This window comes from Passer domesticus, chromosome 4, assembly GCF_036417665.1.
Source record: "Passer domesticus isolate bPasDom1 chromosome 4, bPasDom1.hap1, whole genome shotgun sequence".
Lineage (NCBI taxonomy): Eukaryota > Metazoa > Chordata > Aves > Passeriformes > Passeridae > Passer > Passer domesticus.
Window position 1 is genome coordinate 21,690,625 of NC_087477.1, and position 27,133 is coordinate 21,717,757.

Here is a 27,133-nt window from a genome sequence, read left to right on the forward strand (position 1 = left end):
AATACCCACATGACCTTAAAAATGTTTGAAATCTGAAAAAAAACAAAATATGCTTGTCACTAATATTGCTTTCATTTTCTGTTCAACATGCAGACAAACAGAGAGCTTGAAAGTCATTCTGAAAATAAACTGCAGCCATCTTAATCAAAACTTTTATTTATTATTAAACATGATGAATCAAAGAAAAAGAAAAAAAAGCCATTTGGAAATGGCTATTAAGACTAACATTCAGCATGAGGTATTTCTGATACAGCATATAAGAGAGTGTATAAAACTCAATAACAAAATTTCAGTAAACCCCTGAGGTTTATTTATTGTGATATTGATATTAAAGAGGCTGAGTTTACAGAATTCTGGAAACCTCTGGTTGGTTGTATAATTCTCAGTACTAAAGGCAGAACTGCTTTTCTTCTTTTGTGTTAAGGAAAAGCTAAGCAGATTAAATAAAGATATACTAAATTTCTGTACTCACCCTGTGAGTCACCCTGTGTTTGATACATTTTGTCTTTTCCTTCAGTGTGTATAGTCCCTATGGCAAAAATAAAAGTATTTTCCCATCGCTATGTTTCCCTTGAAGGGACTGAGTTTCTGCCATTCCTTTGAAGCTTGACTGTTTTTTGACTAAGGAGAAGAGTTTAGCAATTATTACCACTGCTTTTCATCTTACAGCACAGTTCAATTTCACAACCCTTCTTATAATTTCATTATTATTTCTCCCCATTTTATAATTCAATTAAATAATAAACAGTCAAGAATTATTGTTTTTCTAGCTCCTTATGATCTTTTTGGAAACCTCAAAACTACTTTGAAACTACAAACCTATTGTGGTCAAAAAACTGTCTTAAGAGATGCTGTAAAGTTCACCTCACATTTGCATTGCAGTCCACAGTTAAATTCAAATGTTTGAAGTACCTAAAAATGTTACAGGAGACCTTATGGAACATGAATGGATCTCTTTCAACACATAGCTAATAACTAGAAATAAGAAAACTTCCCCACATCTTCAAACTTCAGTGAAAGAGAAGATTTATGGCAAGTCAACGCTCAGTCCTTAAAAGTCACAACTGCAGGGAACATTCAGGCTTGCATGTTTGATTTTCGGTAGCAGATTTTAATCTTTTTGATAAAAATACAATCTATGCTAAGAATTTTTAACACATTTTTACCATAACAGACTTCTTAGAGATCATCTAAATAATGAATATTGTGCACAATGTACACAACAGATAGGAGGCTGATGTATAGTTTTCAAGCTGTTTGAAGAAAATCACAAGAAGCATGGGCAGTTGAGATAAAAATAAAAGTTAGGGATATAAAACCCAAACTATAGTTTATGCAACCCCCAAATGAACTATTTTTAGGTTCAATCAGCTCAGAAAAGAGCTGTTAGCTCCTACATCTGTCCTTTTTTTGACGAGCCTCAGCAAATTTGAATAGATTTCTTACCTGCTAGGTGTTTGTTTCTCCTCTCCGCAGGCACATATCAAGTATTGGTTTCTTCCCAATTCTCTTTCAGATAGAAAGAAACAGTAAAAAGGTTTATTTCCCTCACTTGTCATAAAAATCTGTACATTTTTTACAAAAGGACATAAATAGTTTCTGTAGATTAATTGATGTATAAGCTACTACTTCATCTGCCAGACAGCTAATAGAATGAGGACCTTCAAAACTTATTCTGCCCTGAAAAGATTTCTGATCAATCCTCACAATGAAAAATTTTTCTTTAATTGGAAGATTTGTCTTAATAAGGCAGAGTTTTTGTACTTATCTGAAGAAAAGGTTCACTGCTGAAGTGAGACACTCTAATAACAGTACCCTCCACTACAGGCACTGATAGTAATGTTGGTTTGTTCAGGATTCTTGAGGGGGCTTTTTGTAAATATGTATGAAACAGAAAGGAAATTTGAGATTTTTGTTTGTTTTGGGTTTAAATTATATCCAGATTCTTTTGTGTTTATGATATTTAGTGAATCTCTGGATTAATTGCAGTGCTGAGAAGACAGATTCTGCTGCATTCAGTGACCCTTAATGTTTTGATCCAGATTTCTAGGGATACTGAAGAGATACTGATGGAGAGAGACAGAGAAGGAGACAGATGGGAGGAGAAGGAGAACTTAGTAGGATGTAAAATATCAACAAATTTTATAGGACTAAAAATAATCACATTTTTGAAAATGTATCAGTTTAAGTTTGGTTCTAATGAAATGTGTATACCTCTCAATTTTTTAGTGTACATCTCTGCCTGTGGCAGTACAAATACATTTTTGTTCTACAAAAGAGAAAGTAAGAAATTTGTTACTATATAGTTTCTGCAACTTACTGATAAAAAGCTGTCCATCAAAAGGGTTGGTGATGTGGACATATCATCTCACTGGTGAGCTATTAGCAACACAGATTGATTACATGAAGAGTGTTGAAAGATAGCTTATCTTTGAGCTATAGAATTTTATGTGACTACAAAAGGGAGGGGAATTTAAAAAAGGCTTTTGCCAGGCTTGAAATGGATCACTCACCCTAGGGATTTTTTTTGTGGACTTGCAGTGTTGACCTCAGCTGAATCAGTTCATCTCTCTGAACCTTTGTTTGAACAAGAAGAAGAGAATAATAAGATCTATTTAATGTAAATTTTAAGGACTTTATTTTTGAGATTTAAAAATTAGGATGTGGCCTTTATTCTAGCAGTGCTATCCATTTGTGACCTTCTGGATAGAAAGTATATTATGAAGTTAGCATTCTTCAACATACACATTTCCTCTTAAAATTAACTCTTTCTCATGATCAGTAACAGCCTAGAATGTTGCTCTTAAAATGTACAGTGAGCCATGAAACCTCAACTAACCTATCAGTTAAGAATGAGCTTTTCATATTGAATTCTTCTATTGATTTCCCTTTCTGAAAATTTACAAGCTTTTTAATATATGCTGTATGTGCACACTCCAAAATCAAATTTGGCAGGTGCCATCAAGCCATAAGTGAAAGAGGCGAAGTGAAATCAACTTCATCTCTTCCATTCTTGTTTCTCACCCACACATGCCTTTGTAGTAGAAATATTCTCTAGATGCCCATTAAAATGCAAAAAAGCTTTGACAAGAGAAGAGCTTTGTATCATGGCTTAAATAGAGAATGGAAAGCAAGAAAACCTACAAATTGTATGGGGTATTTATTCACTAGGAAAAACGGTTTTAATGGGTCTCAGTTATCTTAAAGAAATCATTCAGCATCAATTTGCAAAAATATTTTTTTCACATCATTAATAACTGCTGTTATTTGGAGTTGCCAGAATGTTTTCTCAGACGAATCTTCCCTTCAGAGATTTGACTATGAACGGGACCCCAAAATTTATTTGCTGACTGAGTGATAAAAGTATATTTAGTAGCAACACAGTCACAATGTGAGAATTTATCTTAAAGTGAAATCATTTTTATTTAGCAAAATACTTGCCATTGTATTTAAATATGTAAAAAAGTGAGGTGATAGAACATGCTAGCTATCTATAAAGGTCTGATGATTTTTCAAAAGCAAAAAGTAATATCTAGGTTAGAACACAGAACAAAGTTATTGAGAAACACATTGTGATTTCTATTTTCTATGACTCTCACTTGTGAAACCATCTTAGACCTATTTCTAATTTTTTAATCTTAGCTGCTAAACAATTTCAAATAAAGATAATTCACCCCCCAAAAAAGAAAATAATAAACTCATATTGAAGTTAAACCTAGTACCAAGTCTAATCTTTAATTCCTCACAGTGTGTATGTCCAGTCAAGTAGACTTTGCTAGCAGAATTCAATCATTTCCTGAACTTTTCTTTCAGTGTACCTATCAGGAGAGGATACTGCTATCCTGGCATATAAGGTGTTCTCTTTGCTTTATCCTGAGACCATGGTGTATGTAGGTTTTGGCTGCAGTAATGGTTCACATATGATTAATACTTAGACAAAACAATGACTTTCTGTTATGTAGCTACCAAATCAAATGCCCATCTTTGCTTTGGCTTGGAGGTTTCATACACAACGCAGAACAATTTAATTTCTAACAGTGGGATCATAGCAGGACTCACCAAAATTCAGTGCATATGCTTAAGGAGTGGAAAAATATGCTTCAAATATGGATCATGTTAGATGCAGACCTCTCTCCCTGGTTAGGATTCACAGGAGCAGAAGCAAGGTGACTTAACTTACCTGGACTATTTTTACTCACACACAGGCTGACCCATTTACAACTAGACAGCTTTCTAGTTAATTTAATTCCAAGCCTATGCCCCAAGCTTGAGTGTAAGAGACCTGGGTTCACTCTCTTCTCTGCTTGAGAAGATCTGAATTCTCTACCTTCCAGGAGAATATCCCATAAGATATTCATGAGGGAGGAAAATATTTCCCCCCTCCTATTTCAGCCTGAAAGCTGTTCCACTTTGCAATAACTAATTAAATATTCAGTGCACCAAAAAAACACTGCAGTTGAGAGCAATTCCTTAGCCAAGGGCCATGGGTACCTACCTCCCTTAAGATGAAGAAGCACACATCCAGTTCTTGCTCCACTGAAAACCTTGACATGGTAATCAAGGGAACAAGGACTACAATATTTGCTCTCAAGAGAGTGAACCTGCTTTACACAAAGCAAAGGAAATAGGACACATCCTCTTTCCTTAGGCACAAGAGTATTTATTTTAGAGATACACGTGAAATGTTTTGTTGAGCCTCTTCTAGCAAAACTAAAAATTGACAGTGGGACTCAAACAAATCAACTCCAAATCAATAAAACAACCACAGAGCAGTGCCACCATGAGCTTCCTATCAATGTACTCTGAGCTGGAAAAACATATGGGAACAGCATATTTACCTACTGACATAGAAGAATGGGCTTTCAGAGTAAAAATGGTTATATACTTTAGAAAATTAATTGTTTTGCTATTTAAATAAATTATCAATGGGGTTGGAGGTTACAAATCTTAAGGGTTATTGTTTGCTTAGAGCAAAGTAGCATTAAAATGTTTAATTCTTTTATTCTATAGTATTCATATCTGAGTGGTGATAATTACCATAGAAATATGCCTTTCCTTAAAAGCCTGAAAGAATAAAATTATTTGTTAATTGGTTAACTATAGAATGATTAATAATAAATAAAGGCAATCATATTTCTTTCCTAGGGTTATCATATGTGTCCTTTTAGCAATTTGTAATGGACCTCTAGGTTACTTGTTCCAATTAGTGGATTGGGACACTCTTGTTAAACAAGTATTAAATAAAACCAATCTGGCAATATGTATTTTGCATTACATGTGCCACGAGAACATTCCCACCAGTAGAACACAGAGAACAGGCTGTTCCATCAATGCTACACCAAAATCTTATTGAATGGGAATTTTAAAGCATTATAGCCATTTGTACCCAGAAGCTGCTTTTCCTTGCTCCCGTGGTTACTGTTATATATTTTAAATTAAAACAGCTTAACAAATGATGGATGACCAGGGAAGCTGTACAGCACTACATGTATAGTACAGGACATTTATTGCTGTAAGTTAAAGTCTGTGGTCAAATCTTAGAAGATAGGATTTTATAATATATTTTTTTAACACCCTAAAGAAGTCATAAGAGCAAACCAGAATTCCCTGGGTCCTAATGGATGTCCTAATAAAGCAATACATTTTTGCTGGCATGTTTTGGTACAAAGAAACTGTCAGCATGGATCATGCCTAACCTTCTTGTGTATTACAGACCAGCTCTCTGGAGACCTTTACAATGCTAAGATAGAAATGTTACAACATTAGAGTCTGATATTAGGATGAATATGCCACTATTCTTCATATTGGAATAGTTAAAAATCATGTCCAAATTCATTTACGTGTGTGTCATCTGCACTGCAGCCACCCCCACAGTGAAAAGAAGAAGCCATAAATGAGTAAGAGGAGAGAGAGAGAAGAAAGGGAGGAACAGAGGGAAAGAAAAGAGAACCATTTATTTAGGAGTTAGTTTTTATATAAAGTGATGAAAAATGCAAAAGAGCCTGGGGCAAGAAGAAATCAAATAAAAGTTCAAAGGCAAGAGGTTGATCTTATTTATGATTTTTTCTTATTATTATCTAACAGAAAATACGTCAGTAGTTATGTAGCCGGAGTTTAAGTGACTGACTATCCAACGACTGTATGTTTTGTGGAGCTTGGACAAAAAATTGTAAGAGCTTATCCAGGAGAAGAAGGGAAAAACCAACTACATCATCAGCTACTCTACAATTGTAGCAGAAGAAGTGGTTTCAAAGTGTTCTCATTCCCAGATTTGGTAGATTATTCCATTTTGCCTATTGGTTTTAAAAGTATGTTTTGCTTTAATCCCTATTTTTTTTCTTTTATAAAGGTTACTTGTGAGTGGGAAAGTTCTTGTCCTCCATTGGAACATATTTCCCTAGTCTGGGGAAAAGAGATAATTTTAAATTTTTTTATTCTTCTCTATAGAATTAAAGAAAAGCTATCATAGAAAGAACCTTATTATTTCAATTTTCAGAGACTGTCATCTTCAATATTAGTTTCTCTAAACAAGGGTATATTAAATTTATAGTTCTGCACAAATATGATGCTGAATTGTAAGTTCTATTTTTTTCCTTTCTAATAGAAATCAATTTTAATTTTCACCCCAAAATTACTTTTGTCACACGTTTAATTAACTGATTTATTGTTCATTGTTATTGCTGTAATGTGACGTGTCATTTTTTTAATGTGGCTTGAACATTTAGGACTTCTTTGTGAAGGTGCTGAGCACACTCCCAATTTAACAAAAACATTTGGCCATAAAAACAAAACCTCTATTCATAACAAAGAAAACTACCTGTGTGGTTAGCATTGTGAAATCTCTTCAAAACCAACAAACAACAGCAATACTTCCTCATTTTAATGGAATCCATACCTAAAACATAAATCTTAATCTGAAATGGACACTCAAGAATTTCAGAAATCCAGACTGCTGAGGTTTTTTTCCTTCATATGTTACCAAGTTTCACTCTTTCACTCTCCAAGAATCTGTTACCTGAAAGTAGCAATTTTGAAGCCAACTGGAATGGAACAGATAAAAATATAAATCTTGTGGAGATTTGAGGAAGACAGAAGCCTTTTATTTTATAAAAAGCTTTCTGAATTTTCTTTAAAGGTTTTAAATATAAAAGGACTTTTTCAGTCCCCTTACCCCTCATCTTTCTCACAGGATTGACTAATGTGTTATGAGTGAATCAGTTTACTTGATAAGAAATCACCCTTAAAAGAGAGAGAATAGGTTGTTCATAAATAAGAGCTGTAGCTAATTAAATATACATAATTTAATTCTTTCATTTTCTTTGGCAAAGCTTCTCAAGACTTAATATTACTTTAATCAATAAATTTAAAGTGAAGCAATACAAATTGAAATTAGTTTTGAAAAATGGAAATTAAGCAAACACTTGCAAAGAATTCTGTTCTTTTGTCAGAATGCCAAAGCAGAAATACGAGTCAACTTTATGAAATTTATTAGAGAATTAGCACAGTTACATGAAAGGGAAAATATGAAATTTTTCTGTTTTAATTATATGCCCAATTTGCTGCTATTACAGTAGTTTTTCTTGATTAAAACATTAAATGGGAACACTACATAGAAATATCTGGCATATTGACAGTTGGAATTGTTGAATGAGCCAGCTATTGAGGCCACTAAAGAGCACTCTCATCTTAATACTGAGCACTTTGTTCTTTCTAATGGAAATGCATGTGAAAGAGCTACCAGTAAAAGAGAACCATTGAAGGTAATTTCATCATTCACTGAAACATGCAACAATCATGTCTAGCACATATTCATTTAGAATCTTCATATAACAATGCAAGGATCTGTGAGGAAAACCTTTTAATTTTTATTCAACAATTTTTTAATCTATTGATTATAGTAATAGGGTTGCAATAATAAATATTATATTATATTATACCTATATTATATATATAGGTATGATAGTAAATAGCAATAATAAAATTAATTTTTCATTAATTTTAGCAATATTTTTCTTTGATGTCAGCACCATAGATTTTCATAACTGGGTAAAATTAGCAATATTACAATGCAAAGTGGCAGTTGAAATGCACATACTTTTCTTATTTAACTATAAAACTTAGTAGCCTGAAGGTTTTTGCAAATCTAAATGTTGTAAAAAATGCATGTCAAAATTCCTGGTTAGGCTTTTATATAAGCCTGTATTTTCCCTCAAGTTCTCAGCAAAAATTTATCTTTTGTCTAAATACATGACATTTTTGACTGTTAAGCAGAAATCTGCAAACCCTTCAGCTATTGCCCTCCATAGCCCAAGTGTACCTAGCAAACCTTTGGATGCATTCTCTGAGGGTGTTAAGTTTTGGAGCAGCTCCTACCAGAGGATTGTTACACGCCTGACACTAAAACACTGCAAATGGAAGTGGTGTTTTCCTTATTAAACAGGTCACTCTGCAGGCATGCCAACAAGGAACTATAGCCCTATTCCAGGTGTTTAAAGATCTTTAAAAATGTGATGTAACAAAACCACAAAAATATTTTTGAGTTCCCTTGGGCAAAGGCTGGCTAAAGAGTGGCTCACCTTGCTGCTCGTATCCCAACACAGTGAATTTATGGAAGGGAATATTCACATGTGCCATAGGAACAAGCTTGACTGGTAAGGAGCTGGAGTACATGAGCAGAGATAAGATGATAAAAGGCCTCACCTTACTTTGATTAAAATGTTACAGACTATTACAAAGAGTGTTTTGTTTTGTTTTGTTTTGTTTTTTCCCCATCATATTTCCCACCCTTCAAATGCAAAGCTAAACTAGCCTTTCTACCCTGCAGGACGCAGCTGGTATGGAGATGTGGGAAAAATCATAGGATCACAGAATGGTTTGGTACAGAAGCAGTCTTAAAACATGCGTTCCAACTCCCCTGCCATGGGCAGGGACACCTTTCACCAGATCAGGTTGTTCCGAGCTCCATTGAATCTGTTCTTGAACCCTTCCAGGGATGGGGCAACCTGTGCCAGACCTTACCACTCTCAGAGAGAACAATTTCTTTCTAATCTCTAATCTAAATCTTCCTTCTTTCTTTCCTGTCATTACATGCCCTTACAAAAAGTTTCTGTCTATCTTTCATGCACTACTCCATGCACAATTACTGTGTTATTACTTGTAATCTCATTAAGAAATGGGTAGACAAGGGTACTGAAGTACCCTTGAAGATTAAATCCAGAAACCCAAAACCTGGCAGAGATTCAGATAAGCAGAATTTCACACCTATTCTTCACAAATTTAAACAACACATAAAATAACATTTGCCAAACATTCCTGGACCCAGCTTCTCCCATGAATCGTGAAGGATGAGCAGTAAATCTAACTCATATTAAGGTACTGACAAAACTGAAGACAGTAAAGGAAAGGAAAGCATTCAGGACAGCAAGACATTCCTTGCTGGGGCATAAAACACAATGATTTTTCAGACTTAAATTTCAAACACCTACTTCTGAGGACCAAATCTAAAACAAAGGCCTTCTCTCCATCTGAGAGATGTCTTCTCTGTGACTCCCTGCAGAGTTACAAGGAAATTTATCAGACTCATCAAGTATACTTGGAGGGTGTATGCATACTTTGTTCTCTCTCACTATCATTTCTTTCTTTCACAGTTCATTAATTCTGTATATATAAACCCAAACTGATTTTTGTCTATTACTATGACATCTAATCATCTCTTCTCTTGCACTTCTGAAGTCTGTATCATTATCGCTTTTCCCCACACTGTCCTTGTTTCAGATAATTTTCAAAGCAGCAGTTTTTATCTTTTCTTCCCAAATGCACTCCAGTCTTCTTTTTTTTTTCTTTTTTCTTTTTTTTTTTTAATCCGTATGGGTATTTTTAACATTTCCCAGCTAGTTATCCACTCCAAAATAGTAATATGCTGTTCCTGCTCTTCCACAGATATTAAGGACCACTGGACTAAGAGGGGATTCCTGCATCTCTCTGCTTGCTACAGTATTTTTGATCAATACCTTCTCCCTGTTACTTCCTAATGGCAGAGTTCTCAATCAAGATAACTTTCTGAATTATATTTTCAGTTCAGAAATGCTGCACCAACTGGCTTATTAAAGAGCATGTGTATTGCATGCAGCTCATATACTTTGTAAACTAATATTTAATTCTGTTTGAAAAGATATGTCCTCACCATACACACCTGCAAGGCATATTTATCCCACCTGCTCCCTGACCCAGATGGAGTTTTGTGGTTCTGGGATCAGGGAGCTGGCACTGGTTGCTGATGCTAAAATGTGGAGCAGCAGTGAAGTAGAACAAAGCTGATGCACGAAAAAAAAAAAAAAAAAAAAAAGAAAGCCCCCAGCTGTTCAGATACTTTAGGCCTACTCCAGTGCTTTGACCCAAATAACCTGATCTGCAAATAGCAAATAACTTCTGTGTTCTAAATCAAAGGGGAAAAATAAGCTATTTGGGTCAGAGAATGCAAAAAAAAAGGGTCTACCCAAATGACTAGTCTCCCTCAGACACTGGTGTGTGCTTATCTTGTGGATCTTTTTAATTTGCAATTTTCCCATGGCTCCAGACAGATGTGTCAAATAGATCTGAACACTAAAAACATTACCTAAAGCCACAGTGATTTTTAATATATCTCCAGTAATATATTTATTTTAAATACAACATTCTGTAAAACTAACTCAGTCTTCCTATAGGGTCTAAAACATGTAGATTATGGACTAAAAATAACCCTCTTGGTTTTATCTTGTAATTTCCACCCCATAGTTCACTTTAGTGTTTACTTAGTATAATGACATTGTCTCTTTCCAAAGTGATCAGAAACATCTTGACTTCTCTCCAAATCCAGCCTCTGTTCACTCTGGTGTATTACTCATCACTCCCAAAGGATTTTTTGAGACTGTGCACAAGGGATGGGATTCAGAACAAAGAGCTTACAAGCAGATTGCTTCAGTAGAATACAGTCGTTTATAAATTTCCTATTCATTAAGTTCTACATTCCCAAGAAACGTTAATACTAAATTTACACTCAATTCCAAGGGCTCAGCTGGATCTCTATCATAATTTATAATGACACAGTGAGGAACTACCCCATTATTATAAAGAATGAATTAAAGATCCAAAACTTCCTCAGAAACAACCAAATCTGAAAGCACTCTCCAATTATGTTCCTTAAAGGATACATTTGTATTTTTGGCCAACCGGGGAGCCATTTGCAGGAGAAAAATAATAGGTTTGGTTATATCCAGTGATGGAAATAATCTTAGAAAAGTTCCTCTTTTATACCAATTCCACTTTGTACACTTCATTTGGGACTATCATAAAGGTCGTATAATTTCATCATATGCAAATGTAATAGACCAAAACCCCCATAATTTAAAACATTTCTTTGAATCTTATTTGCTTGACTGTTATAATTCAGGGTGTTCACAGAGATAAACGACAGCAAGAAGGATCCTATTATTCTGTTCAGGAGAAGAGACTGGGAGAGTTATGAGTCATTTGGAAGAGTGAAGAGAGTATGGAAATTTATCTGTAAGTAAGCAGCTTTTTTGGGGAAAGGCAGTACTGAGAGAGACAAATAAGGAATTCACCGAGGGTGGGAAATACAAGTGGTGGTTTCAAGGAAGTCACTTCACAAGGATTATAATTTTTCCACTGAACTGACCTGGGACAAACATAGCCATCCCAGTCCTATCAACTAAAGCCACTAGGAGGGCTCCTGTCCCCATCACACACCTGCCAAAAATCAGATTTTTCTGACCTGTGCTTGAACAGGTCTCACACTGATCCCCCTGAATCAGATGTGATTTATTACAAGACCTAAGAAGTCAGCCTAGAAACCAGTGTAAGATATGCCTGCAAAAGTTGTTTTAAAAAGCCAGTTTCAATGGTGCCTTGTGATGTGACAGTCTTCACACATCCCTACCTAGGACCCAAGCTTCACAGTGACCAGGAGCTGGACCCCAATCTCCTCTCCCCAGACCTATCTCCTGAAGGATAAAAGATGCCTTTGAGTCCCTTTACATATCCATTGGATGTCTGGAGAAATGCAGGACTAGCAGTGCCTCCTGGGGTGCCTTTTTTCCAGTGCCCACAGCACATAATACTGTGTCAGGAACACTTTCTTCCCCTGAATCCAGTTGCTTGATGCAGAAGGAAAAGTGTGTCATACATTTTAAATAAGAGAATTCTACATATTAAATCAGTGGTTTTTTTAAACATAAAAGACTAGGACTCTTACCTTAAGCAAAATAGAAAATAACACCATGAGAAACATCACTCCTGGTGCTGTTAATTGGATGAGAAAATTATGTTGCTTGTACACATGTATCCGAACAGTTATTTTAATAATCTTAATATTATTAACTGTTTGGAGTATAATTTTTGAGGTAAATGTAGGAATTTTTTGATATATTATTTTGAATTTTCATAATTATCTCTTAGTGCTACATTGTCCACACCCCCCAAACTGTTGTCTGAATTCACTGACAATTGACCCAAAGGTGCCAGAGGTATTTCAATCACTGAAATGATTCAAAGCCAGATGCCATTCAGTTAACACTTAGAAACTGTTGCCCCCATATGTTTGAAAACGTCTGGAAATCCCTGAATAAAAATTTAATAATGTATATGCAACAACACTAACCGATTTCAGAAGACAAGCCTATGGAACAGCAAGATCTAATACCTGTGGACCTACAGTATAATTTTCATTAATTACCAGGCAAAATCAGGACTTATCAGAATTAATTTTTAATTTCTGGTATTAAGATGAAAAATAAATCAATAATTAATAATTTATGTTATATTTTATTACTGGAAATGTAATTTTCTATACTCATTCTCTGCAGTATACAATATGTAAATAACTTAGGACAATCTCATATGGGTTTTATTTTTCATTTATAACACTGTCTTTTCTCAGCAATGTGAATATTAAAATATTTTTTCACATGGGTATACATGCAGAAATGGATCTGGCAATGACTACTGAAGTTACAACTGTCCAACATTTCACAGATATGAAACTACTTTCAGATATCCACAAGTTACCAAAAGATTGACTTTGAGAGATAAAGAATTTTATAGAAAAATTATCCTTTAATTCATATTTAATTTTTTAATGGCAGATTAATTTCTAGTGAGAAGCTGAAATGCAGTTATGGCCTATGGTGGGACTTAAGCATGTTTTCAAATGTTTTCCTAATTGGAACTTTAAGATCATGATTTAAATCAAGTCCATAATTAATGCAGTCCCTTATATTTATTTAATTGGCTGAGTTTCAGTCATCTGCAGAAGTACTCAGCCATCTATTCCTCCTGTGACATTTGATGCCCTTGAGCAATTTACCATTTGTGGCCCTGTTCCTTCAGACTGTGAAATGGGCAGCATAGGAAGTAAAAATTTGTTCCTAGTATCACCACCACTATTCAGCAGATTGCTATTCAGCTCCCAGCTTCATTGTACTAAGCAAACACAATAAAAGCTTCTTTCACAAAGTAACAAGTTAGAAGAAATAAAAGAAGCGTTATCATCTCTTTTTTACAAAATAATTTTGCTGGAATTTCTGAAAATCTATTACATGCTCCTCATCCTTGGGAGTTACCCAATAGACGTTGAAAGTGTGTTGTGAGAAGTAAACTGTGACTTTTGTTTTCCAAAAAGCAAGTGAATTGCACTTGGAAAGTCTTCAGGTTCTTTTGAAAGATCTGTCTCTAAGCAGCTAGCTTGACCATTCAAGACATGCACAGCTGTGTTAGAAACTAAATCCACGTATCCTAGGTTTTGCTTCATTGCTTTTCTGACAAGACCTTCTCCTCCCAGTTCTTTTCCTCATAGCTAAATGTATATGAATTTGCTGTATAAAAGGAGTATGAAGTACAGAAAACTGCAGTAATCCTCAGGAATACAATTCAGTGTCTACCCATTAGCAACCAGAGAAAGAAAATTACTTCTGAAATATTGAGTTTCAGATTAAACAAAATACAAAAAACCCCAAACAAACAAAAAATTGAACAGGTCAAAAGCAATACTTTTGCAATTGAAAGAGTTGTTTGTTTATTCCCTGTCCCCTAATTGGCAAATGGCACAAATGTTTTTGCCCAAACATGCCATTAAAGTTCAGCCCCAGGGAGAGAACCAAAGGAAGTCTCAGCCTGAATGGGGAATGTTTCCAAGACCAAAGAAGGAAGGAAAGCTGTTGTGCAACATAAACAGTCCAGGTCATGACCAGAACACTGCTACTCTAATAAAGGTTTATTTAAATGCATTGGTGTGCAGAAGGTGAAATTATGCAGGAAAAAACTCTTCTAAGTTTTGTCTCTGACTCACTACTTAAGAACTGTTTAGACTGAAATGGAGAGGTTTCCTTGCTCTTCTCCAAACTTACAGGGTATTGGGGGGCATCCTATGAACCAATACACATCTGGAGTGGAGCATACCTAAAAAACCAAATTAAATAATAAACATTGTTTCTTTGGTAAAACTGTAATTCTAATATTTAAAATAAATCATAGCAACTAGATGGAGGAAAAAAAAAAAAAAGAGGGGATTAATTTTTTCCCCTGATTTTTTTTAATGAAGGTAATGAAAACACAGCAGTGGTTCACAAACTTTTTAGTTTAGGTTCATACTGCCTGTAACCTTTGATTATAAATATACACCATTACTTCCATCACATCTGCAACATACTTGTTTCTGTGCATTAGAATGTAAGCACATAATATTAATTGCTTGCAACAGTAGCCAACTGCAGAAAATTCAGTTTTCTTGCATTTTCTTTGCGCACAGGAATAATATAGGTCAGAGACACAGGCCCCCCAAGTCTGGCAGATGAGTCACTCCACTCTCTCATGGTAGAGAGCAGAAGGTGTTTTTTAGACAGACAACTGTGCAGAATCAGTAAGTCTCACCCTGAAAATATGTGCAAAAAACCTGCAAGCACACGTGTAGTTTTGTATTTACATATATTTATACCATATACATACTTTGCTTATTTTCCTATGTACATATATGAGAACATGTGTATAAGGAAAAAAAAAAAAGTAAAAATGTACATATATATTTACAGGAAAACACTTAAAGGTGAAAACAATTCCCAATGTCTTTTTACTAGAATGATATACCCAGGAAATAATTTAGGAACATTATGGTATTATAGCACTCCTAAAAATTAAAAATAAACTTTTCCTCATTACAATGTGTGACATAAGAAGTGCATTAGTTTTTTTAATTTTGAAAATAATGGATGCTCTCAAGACTTCTTCCAGACTCACATTATTTCATAAGATTGAGTATTTCACTGAACTAAAAAACCACTGATATTGCAATATGTAGTTTCCATACAGAACAGCTTTTTCTCAGAGAAGGACTTTTGGGGGTTTTTTTGAGATGCAGATAGCCATATTCTCTCATCCAGTGTTCACTGAAATTAATGAACAATATATAGAATGAGGAGTTACAGAATTTTAATGAAAGCTATTCATTAACTGTGCAAAGCTTTAAATTTGGGGAAAGATAAATGATTACCAAAACAAAATAACAATTAAGCATGATTGTACTAGATTTTGTTTGCGTAGTAATTGCTATATTTGCCATTATTAATTAGAATTCTCATTGAGCTAAAGAAAACCCTAAATCTGTTCCCTCTTTTGGTGGAGTTGAGAAAAAAAATACAACAGACAGAGAAGAGGAATTTACCATTTCATGTTTTTATCAACAAATTTTCATGATAGCTTATCTAAATTCCACCTTTCGATGGCAAAAGAAATTTTCCTTTCTTCTTAAAATATGACAGATTCTATTACACTTTTTAAATTAATTTGAAATTACATTAGCAGATTATTGGATTAAAAATAATTTTATAGGAGTACTGTTGGGTAAAAAATATACCTAGGACTTGCTCAAAGTGTTCCAGCTTGAATTTTCATAAAAAGGAATTATCTGTCAGTGAAGAGATTGTTCTTTTAAACACATAATTTCAATTAACTGGTAAAAAATGCCATCCCATTAAATCACTTATGTAGATTGAACTTGGAATATTTTGAAACAATGGCATTCTGCCTTGATGCCTTATTGGTGTTGCAGAGCTGGTACCTCATTTTTCTGGTCTGTCACCTTGGCTGGCTTCCCAGTTTGTTGGCATAAGCCCTCATGCACAAGGATGCCTCTTCTCCATCAAACAGCTGAGTTTCCATGATGTAATGTCCTGTAATCAGCAGTTGGATTTGTAATGATCTAAGATGCAATAAATTTAAGATGGTTTTGCCAGATATTTCTCCACAATGCTGCCTTTCTTAAAGTTCACAGTGTTTTCCCTTGCCAGAGCTATACATTGATCTTTTCTGTCCATTATCTTTTGCTCTTTCTATCACTCACATTCATGCACCATATTCACCAGGAAAGATAACCCCTGTCTTTGAGGCATCCAGACAATTTCCAGGAATATCTTTGTTGGAATCTGGAAATGTGAATCAATTGAAACCCAGTCTTCTTGATTGCAATAGTTCTGAGTCCAAATTTAATGTGCAGACTATACGTGAAAATCTGTTATTAAGAAATTTTCTATGAATTTTATGAAACAGCTGAAAATGTACCAAACAATGGTAGCACAGATAGCAACTATTTCCTTTGAGTTATTATATCTATTTCTGAAAGCCATTCATCTTGGTATTTCTGAATTGTCTTTGAGATGTACTACTGTTTCCAGACATGAAGAACCTGAACTACCCCTCTCAGTAATTTTGGAGTAAATCAGAAATAAACGTAATAAAATAAATGTGAGTATACCAATGTGTGTTAAAAAATTAAGCCAAACATTTTACACAGAGATAGCTACATTGGCATGTATCGAACTTAAATAAAGGCTAAAATATTTAAGAGTTACTTTAAGAAACATTTGCTCTAATATTTAATCACCTAACAGTATATATAAATGTTGGATGTATTTATTACCTACATTGCTTTACATGTTTGCAAGCATATCTCATGGCTGTGATTTGTGCTGCTTGTCTCCTAATCTGAAGGCACTCCTTTAGAATTTGTGGAGGTAATACACAGCTCTCTGAGAGTCACATTTAATTCCACAGTACTTTTTAAGTGTACAGTTACTGTAGGCCAATTCATATAATTTAAAAGTTGCAGATTAACCATTGTTGTGCACATGGCAAGACTGCATTTTTGTGTAAACTTTGTCACTGATGTCTTTGCTAAAGCTACTGCACACTGTCTATATTGGGGTGAAGCAGAGGTGGGGATGCAGCAACCTCCTTCTGCTGACAACTCCATCCTGGTGTTTATATCACAAGTGTCCCAATGTGCGAAAAAATAAAAGAATTTTTAAATAAAGCAATCATTCCAACCCTCCTAACCTGGGACTATATCAGAGTGGAAGACAGACAAGAAGGAAGCACCTGTCTCTAAGGGCATGGCTATATACCAAGGGAAGATGAAAATTAATTCCCAGCCTTTAAAATGACCCGAACTGGTGAGGCTAAATGGTCTGTTAAAAAAAAAAAAAAAAAAAAAAAAAAAAAAAAAAAAAAAAAAAAAAAAAAAAAACAAACCCAAAAAACACGGAACTTGGCAGCTATTAGGAAGAAAAGTTTAGCAGAACACCAGTTTTAGTGTAGAGGCACATTTCATACAAGTAGTCCTGCTCCTTCTACTGGCATTGGCTTAAGCTCACCAACCTGTCAGATGCACACCAGTGCCAAACCCTGTCCTTTCATAACTTGCAGATTCTCAGGATGGGAAACTTAATAAATGCTACCACAGTATTATTAATCAGGGTAGCTATCTTGGAAATGTGATATGCTTGAAAAATATTCCTTCCAACATCTGGTTTCCAAAGGGGAGCTGAAGGCAGGTTTGGCTCCAGAAGTGTCACGCCTCAAGGGAAGAGGCTCTGCTCTGAAGCCCAGGTTTTGCAGGAAGCTTTTCCATCCCACACCACCTCACTGATCTAGCTGTGGCTAATGTAATGCCTGGACCAGAAGCAGTAGAGCTGGCAGAGCCTGGCTCAGGGCTGGAGCTGGTTAATGCAAATCTCCTGCGCTGTGCTGCACGGGGAAGAGCAAACATGCCCTGTGGCTCTGTGGCTAGGTCTGGCTCATTTGGCATGAGGAGATCAATATGCTGAACCTGACCTCTGGTTGCTGCCCCATTGTCAGGGCACTGTGTTCAGCTGGCCACTTTCGCTCAGCTCAGTGAGTGCACGTCCTGCTCTTGGCTTCAGAGATATGTAAACAGATTTGCAGCTAGTTTCTTCAAGTTCTGTTATCATGTGAAGATTAAACATCTGAGCAAATAATCACAAAGCCAAAAGTGGCCATTTTTCTCAATAACACATCTGCTAGGATGAAATCCTGATCCTTTGTGCTTTGTGTGTGCTTTGATTGCCTGGGGAACTGGCATACTAATTTTTGCTCAGACATTATAATATTGAAAGTCTGGGTTTTGTTTAACAGTCAGGCTTAACTCTTGGGCTAACATTTTTCCTGGAGTTTCCAACATGATCACATAATTATGTTTCAAAAGTGAAGGACAGAGTTATGTCCTAAAATAAAAAAAAAACCACTGTGTTAGTTTGTCAATCAAGTAAAACGATTAATTTAAAGCAACTCACAAGAGCTACAAGGGTAGGAAGGATTATTCACTTGTTAAAAGGCAGCTATGCTCAGTTAGGAGAAAATAGATAAGGGCTGGATAAACTTTTAATTATTTTGTTTGATTTTTTTCCTTGTCATAATGAGAAAAAAAATATCATTCAAAGAGCAACATTCAACAATCGAGCTTCTTGAAATGAAGCAGAACAGAAGTGCTGTTGATTTTGACTTCGTCTTATCCAGGAGTTCAGAATTATATTTTTAGCCCCTGAGGGGATTTCTAGGCTGACTTCTTCAATCCTTCTGGATAACTACAGGGCAATACAATACAAAACAATACTTTCACAATTGCCCCATTGATTACTATTCTGATATTTAGAAGTTGTCTGAATTCCACTCTATGGTCCATACCAAAGACAATATAGTAACATCAACGTTCCTGCTCCCTCTTTTTAGTTTCCCCTGCTGTCATAAGTAATTAAAGTTCAACTATAGTCAACATCACTTTTCTCTGTGCAAATAAGCACTGAGATCTTCTGATAATACTGCTTACTCCAGATCTGTTCTTTGGTCAGTCCTTTACCATCAAACAAATAAAATAATCTCCCTACTGTGATGCTTCCATCTTCTTTGCGACATAAGTTACCACATTCCCACCCCTAAGAATAACAAAGAACCACATATTCCTTGCTTTTTAAAAAATATTTATTTTTAATAACTTTCTTAATAACCTTACTTTGACAAGGGTTTCTATTTCTATTAACAGTGGGTTGGCATAAAGAAGTGTTCCCTCTTTGCTGCCTTTTTACTTTTTGCAAAGCTGCACAGGGATCCAGTTGCAGACCCGTGTCCCATAGGCAAGAGAAGAATGACAACTTTATCCATACAAGCTAATCATCAAAAACTTTCAAAGGAGTTCATAATTTCTGTTACTAATTAAACCTGTCTTTCTTCCAGTATGTCCAGAGACACATCTTTGGAGCCTGTCTGTTGCAGATGCACATAATCTGAAAAAGCTGGAAGATCTTAATTGCCTTTCTGCAGCCTTTTTTTTTCAGAGCCTCTCTCCAAATACACTCTGACTTGGAGAGGCTGGAGCCACATCTTCAATACCTAAACCTGCAGATGCTCACTGGCACAATAAAAATAAGGCTTTATACCTGATACAAATTCATTCTTTTGTGGACAAAGTCAAACACAATTACTAAGGGAGTATCTTATAGAGAAAATAATATTATGTTAGAGAAAATATTTTTTTCATGTGCAGGCAAAATTAAATCACTGAAGAAAAAAAAACTATTTAATTTTTAATTGTTGTGAGTTAATTTTCACACCATATTTCACAATTCAGGGAAAAAATCAGCAGTTCATTTAATATTGTTTATGTTTGATAAAAGTATAGTAAGGATAAATTGTTCAGATGATTGTGAGACAACTTTGAATGATATAAAAGTACAGATTTCTCTAGAGTAAAGATCTAGAAAATCTTAATTTGGATTAACTGGTATTACCTAGATTGCCTGTTGGTTTTTGGGGTATTTTAAGGAATATATTTTTAGAAATTTAATACACCCCATATTTATTCATTGCTATGTCTAGTAAACAAGGAAACTAAAGCCCATGTCATGTCATTCCAGATCTGTTCTGTCACATCAGGTGTCTCAAGGCTATCAATAGCCATTTTTTTACAAAAGTTCAGACCTCAGAGAAATTGACTTATGATGAATTTTTCTGCCTTATAATGGATTTTGTGAATCCAGTAATTACTAAATGTAACAGAAAATGTTAAAAAGGTCCCATTTGAAGGAGAGGGAGATATTAAAAACACTTCAAATCAGTCCTCACTGTAATACTCCTTTCTTCACCTTTTGTAAAGCCTGTTCCAGATCATAACACAATTCTTGTTACACAGTTGATCAGTTTTAGTATTATGAGAAAACCCACTTCCATGTCATATAGAAGTGACTATTCAAATATAAATTACAGCAAGGAACAAGCTTGCTGTATCTTTTCTGCCACCACGGAAACAATGGTGTGGACCAAACTTTTGGGGTTGTGGTTGTCAGCAGCTCAGGAGTGGCACATACAGCATGTAAAAATCCTGTATCCACTAAGCTGTTCCATAGTTCAGGATGTCTATTTCCAAACAAGCAGAACAGATGGGAAACACTTGATGGAAAAATTTACTTCAGAGGAGTACAGTTAGGCTGGGTAGAAAGATGAGTTTCACAAATGTCCGGGTATGTAAAGCTTACATGTTATCAAAAGGTATCTTAGAGATACTAGTTAGAAAATAAAATAAGATTATTGTGAAATACTGTACTTTCAGCATTTTGAATAGATGTGCTGTACATAATAAAAGGGAAAAATTTGTATGTGGGTATTGACTAAACAATTGATAATGGGTCATGACTATTTACAACTTTTAAGACATACTACAGGCAATTTTCTTTAACTCAAAATGCAAATTCTTCTTCTTTTTTGTATTGGCTAGTTGAATAAAGGTTTCAAAAGAGTCAGAATAAGTATCTTCATTAAAACTATCCTAATGCAACTGAATTTGACATTTAAAAAGGGAGATTTCAGTATAGTATCTGGAGGGATTTTTTTTCCCTGTGCTTTATAGTTATGATGCTGCTTTTCATAAATATGGAATACTAAGATTTACTCAGCTGAAGAGTTCTACTTTCCTCCTTTTTCGTATTTTAAGGTGAATGTCTATATCTAGATTCATATCTTGAACTCATATGATTTTATACCTGCCTTTATATCAGCAGTGTTAATTTCAGTTTTCCTTGCTGAAGATGAAAGATGAGGTTTTGAGATACCTGGCAGCTTTTCACCCCCATGACAGATGATGCCTTTGCTCCCTTCTCTGACTTGAAACGAAAGGGCAGTACAATATGTATTTTGCAAAAGCTTGCTTAATACCCTTCTGCCTAGAAAACAAAATCACTGGCATTAAATTCCCTATGTCCTTTTCACACCAGCTTGTTTTACAGAGATTTAGAGGGTGATTAGTATTGCTACCACACCTTATTTTTTTCAGGGCTTTACTCATTACTGGCCAGGGGTTAATCAAATCATGCATATTAAAGCCAGGTCAAAGTGAGCTACGCACAGAAGAAGAAACACCACAGAGAAGCTTCAGCCAACCACTGCCATCAAGCATTAATGTCCCAGGTTAATGTATGAGTGACCGTATTAGTTCTACACAGGAACTTCAACATCAAAGCCAAGGAATGGACCAGGTGATAAGACTGAAGAATGGTGAGACTTAAAAGATAATTCTCATGTCTTGACTTAGCAGAGTTAAGGACAATGAGAGCACAAACTCCTTATCCCTTTACACTTTACAGCCTTTTCAGAAAAAAAAGGAGTAATTTCTACTAAAACAGTAGCATGCAAATATAAATAACAGGAGAATAAAACCATTGACAATCATTACCCTTTAGCTTGCCTTGAAAAGCCACAGTTCCAAGGTGAGATCAGGGCACCAAAGCACTCATGGTTTCCTGTGCTTGTTTTAGAAATGCAGAGCTAAAAGCCTAGATAAAGTAAAAATGAGACTGCCAGCATTAAAATGGGATGCAAAAAGGGACAGGGGGAAGTGAAGGTCAACAGGATTGTCTACCAATAGGACATGAACTTGCATTACTTAATGATACCTTTGTAATCTGTCACAAGTAGAAAGCTTAAGGAGTTAGTGAGCAAAGAGAGTCAAGTGGAAATTAAACTGGAAATCTAGAAATATTTTAAAAATAAATTAAGAAAATATTCAGAATTAAGCCATCTCAAAAACTACGATCCACAGGCAAGCAAGTATATTTGACAAGTTACATGCAGGACATATAATTTATGTTCTTATTTTCAGAGAAGCACATTATTTTAAAAGAGATTTTATTAACGCATGGGATAGAGTATCTCTCATGTTTTTCCTTCTCATTTCTATTTATGCATTTAGAGACCACCTAAATACTTTGGACTAAAATTGAATGTTTAGACCTGGTTTAAATGTGAATACAGTAGTTTTAATGACTTTTTTTAAACATTAAACGGTAATGATGGTAGGGTATCAGAGTCTGCAAACAGACATTTGGCAAAAGCCTTCATCAAGATGTTCACGTAGCAACAGAAGAAAACATGCTGATATAAATATTTTTGTTTATATTAATTTAAAATTGTATCAATATATACACAGATTTAAACACATTACATTTCCACCTATATGTATAGTTTTAGAATTTGGGATCTTTTCCCATCTTTGAAATCAAGGTACTCCAGTAAACATGAGAGATCTCTAAAAATTGAAATATGCCGACAAGCACAGGAAAATGGATATGAAGCATAATCTCTATGGTTAGTTACAAACACATTTACCTTGTGGAGATTTTTTTTTGTTTGTTTTATTTGTTTGATTTAGTGAGAAAATTCATCTCCCATCTTCTTCCCAGCTTGGGTCTTTCACATGTCATTTTTTCCAAGGCTGGTCAATACAAATCCCTCTGATTTACAGAGCCATGCTCAGTAATTTATTTAGATTGCATAAGAAGCCAGTGGCGTCAGAGAAACAGCAAGAGCTGCTCATCTGTTTCTGAGCTGAAATATCACCTGCCAATAAAGCTGTGGTTTCAGATAAACCCTACCAGCAGATAGTAATTCAGATATACCCTACCAATTTAATTCCGACTTTTTAAGTGAAGGCCATTTATTTGTAAAAACAGCACCAGAAAAAAAATCACAGACGTTGTTCTGTTGGCAAATATTGCCCATCTGATAATTCTGATATTTTCAGAAATCGCTCCCATCACAAGCTGTACTAGCATAGTCTGTGTTTTCTGTTGTAATCTGTGTGTCAGTATCCATTTTGCAGCTCATGTCTGGAGTTTAACACTGATTTCCAAGCCAAGTCATTACACTTTATCCTCATAACCTTATGTATTTTAGACTCACCATGTCCTTTCAAATGTGGCCAGTTCTCAAGCAACAGCATGAAAATATTTCCATTTCTGCTGGCCTTTTAATGATATTAACTCCTCCATATGCATAGGTATCTATAGCACAACAAAAAAGATTCATGAAAATTTGAATTTTTCAGGTTTAGATTATGTGTAAACCAAGTTGATTAGACATCAACCAGCGCCTTGGTGCTTTCAGGCTCTTTTACAGTAGCAGCAAGGAAATCAGCATCTTTAGGAAAATGTTTTTGCATCGTCACAGAGAGTAGAAACTGGACCTTAGCACAAACAAGGGACCAAGCTGTCATTTCTTTGCAAGTCAACGAAGATCACATTATCCTTTCAAATTTGAACTGGAGAACTTGACAAGGGCAATCAGCTCCAGCTTTTGTACTTTGACACACTGAAAGGAACTGAGAGCAAAGAGGGGCTTAATGGGTTGGAAGGGATGATGCATAAGAAAAGCTTAGAAAGATTAAATATGTACAGCTTGACTAACCAACAATTAAGTGGGGGGAGAAGGAGAAGATATATCTGTCAAAAGCAATGAGAAGGTAAACACCAAGGGGCAAGAGTAATTATTTTAAAATACAAATGGGATATAGCTAGAAATAATGAGATCAAATTGAGAAAAGGACGATGTAATCTGAATTTGAAGAATGACTTACTGTAAGATTTAAAGGATATTTCCTTTAACTTTTTTCTCTTGAGAGTATTCTACAGTGTGCTAGATCTTTCTCAAAACAATTAAAATGAAATGGTTAAAACACAGGGGACTATAGTCTATGTTACAGTTCTGTATTTGCGGGGCTTTGCTTTCTGTCCTAAGAGATCTTTTCTAATTGCAATGACTTTTTTGCCCAAAAATTAATAAACAAAAAATCCAAATAAAATGAGAAGGTATGAAAGAACAGTTGCTTGGAAATAGGCAGAAAGGTGCAAGAAACATTGAGAAAAAGAAATTAATAAGCTTTGTATTAATTAAATAAATAATGAAAACCATATCAAAATTTTTAAGACTTTCTAGTCACTTCCAGTGGACTACAAATTGCATGCTTATATTCATTCAATTATGTGACTTTGCACAGTGCCTTTCAGATCCAGATTTTTTTTTTTAAATCTGGTATAGAAGCATATTTGAGAAATATTTTAAGATTTAAAACCGAAACCTAAATCTGTATCGCTTATAAGTTGAAGAGTGTGGATTAAAGGAGAAAGGCAAATTGCGAAATAGTTGCAGTCTTATATTGCAAGAAATTAATTCAATTATTATCTTAAAACATACTAGATCTACAAGCAAAAAAGAGGAAAGAGAATTTCTGAATTCTTTTTCATGTGGAATTAACAGTAACATGAAAGGAAATTCAAAACTTGTATGACAAAAATAGAAAGACACTGCCTAGTTCCTCTACACAAAGGAGTGCATTCTGATAGGCTGAGTGACATTATCTAGTGTTTTGAATAGCAATTATCAATGAATTAAAATTCAGTCTGTTTATTAAAATTTCTGCTTCTAGTGAGCTTTCTTTCATTGTCATTTTCATTTTCACTCACAAATAAGGACATTGCTGACTGAATTTTTCTGCTTGAACAGCTAAAATAATCGCAAGTGAAAAAGCTAAACCAATGGGATGTAACATTTCTGTGCCACTGAAGACCTGTATGTAAAGTGAAATACTAGCAATTGAGATGGCATCATTTATATTTTAGAATACCACCTATTAATTCTTAATTGCAATTGATAAATTGGGATTAAATATATATAAAACAAGTAACTGGCTGATGTACATCACCATCCTTTCAATACAGTCACTCTATATTTTTAATGTGTCCTTATACCATATATCTGAATTAGAAAACTACATTTTACTTAATAGTATTCATTTTTTTAAACCTATCTAAACTGATTGACCTATCTAAATTAGAAAGTTGCTGTCTTCAAAGATAGTCACAGATTGTCCTTCCTATTCTCTATGCAAATGTGCTAAAAAAATATTTTTATCTCTTTTTTTTTTTTACCAAATTATTTATTGCTCTAATGAACTGACATGCCTCTCTATCAGAGATAATATGAGAATTGTGTAAATAAACTAGGACTATTGAGCAACTGCAGAAACTTGTCATGATAAGTGGACATACATAAGAATAATCTTTTCAAAGCATTGCAAGTTTATGTAATGATCTAGAAGAGTGAAATTTGTCTAAAAGTCAGTAATTTCTTTGAAATACATGCATTTTAAAAGCACAAGCTAGTACAATGGAGCATATTGCACAGAAGTGCAATAAGACTCATTTTAATCAGGAAATTACTTTGGTCTGTACAACAACACTGTTACAGTAAAATCTCAAAATGCTTTTCTGCTTAGAAGATGGCTATAAAAATGTCAGAAAGGATTTTCATGCAGCCCTTCACTGATATGAATCGCTTAATTTACAGACACAAAACCAGAGTCTGTATCAATTCCCACAGAAATCTAAGAAATTCAATGAAAACAGAGTTATATCAACTAGGTTTCTGAAAAATGTCACTCAAATCATACATCAGTTGTGTGAGTTTTAAAAAACAAAATCTGACTGCAAAAATCAAATTGTCATTATCTGCATCCATGTGTTGTTAGAGGCAGCAGATTTAATTATGTTATCTCTTCACTATTCCTCCAAAAGAGACTTTCAAACACATAAATCAAACCAAAAGTGTGCTCTGGGGCACTGGTCATTATTGGCAGGAGAGCCAGCAAGAGATGATCAGGGAGTTAAGCAAGGTAAGTGGTTCTTCAACCTCCCTGTCCCTTTTTCTACAAAGAGGAATGGGAGAGGCAAGGGAAAATGCTTGAATGATATTAAAGCAGAAAGAGCAAAAACATATAAAGAGCAATTTGAATTAATTTATGTCAAACACCACCTCAAGCTGGACACTAATGAAAATATTACATCTCTTTTGTTCAAGGCACTCAAAGCCGTTGACCAACAGCTGAATTACTGCCATTTCTGCCATCAAGGCCTCCTCTTCACAACTAGAAGCTGAAAGCTCTAATTTTCACTCAGTAGTGCTTGTTCAGGGGGCTGAAGGCTGAAGGAAAGGCTTTTGGGAGCCCCAGCTGTCTGATAACCACCCCTGTGCAGTGACATTGTCATGGCCTCATCATCTCTACTGGCTCTTTGCATACCCCTCACAGCACCTGTCACACAGCTTCTCAGATAAATTTGGTCCAGATAGCTGGAGGGAAGTTGTTGGCTGCTTCTTTCTATTTACAGAAACATAGAATCTTAGAATCCTAGAGTCACAGAGTCATAGGGGAATAGAATAAGAATCATCAAGGCAGGAAGAGATGTCCAAAGTCATTGAGTCCAACCTTTGACCGAACATTACCATGTCAACAAAACTACAGGAAAAAGTGACACATCCAGTCATTTCTTGAAGACTTGCAGGGATGACAAGTTCACCACTTTACTGGGCAGCCCATTCCAATGGTTTAACACCATTTCAGTGAAGAAATTCTTCCTGATGTAAAATCTGAACTTCCCCTGATGCATCTTGAGTTCATTTCCTCTTGTCCTGT

At 35.0% G+C, this 27,133-nt stretch overlaps 1 long non-coding RNA gene across 3 annotated transcripts; it reads right to left on the bottom strand.

The window, feature by feature from the left end:
• Positions 1-14,330: 14,330 nt before the first annotated feature.
• Positions 14,331-26,859, bottom strand: LOC135299939 (uncharacterized). 3 transcript variants are annotated; one of them, XR_010361781.1, is made up of 5 exons: positions 26,741-26,859; positions 23,569-23,669; positions 22,064-22,163; positions 16,106-16,217; positions 14,331-14,451 (listed from the first exon to the last, which is right to left on the bottom strand). It is a non-coding gene; the product is annotated as an uncharacterized LOC135299939 (long non-coding RNA). The 3 variants fall into 3 exon arrangements; XR_010361783.1 differs by having other exon boundaries at positions 26,753-26,824; XR_010361782.1 differs by lacking the exon at positions 22,064-22,163 and having other exon boundaries at positions 26,753-26,824.
• Positions 26,860-27,133: the final 274 nt, after the last annotated feature.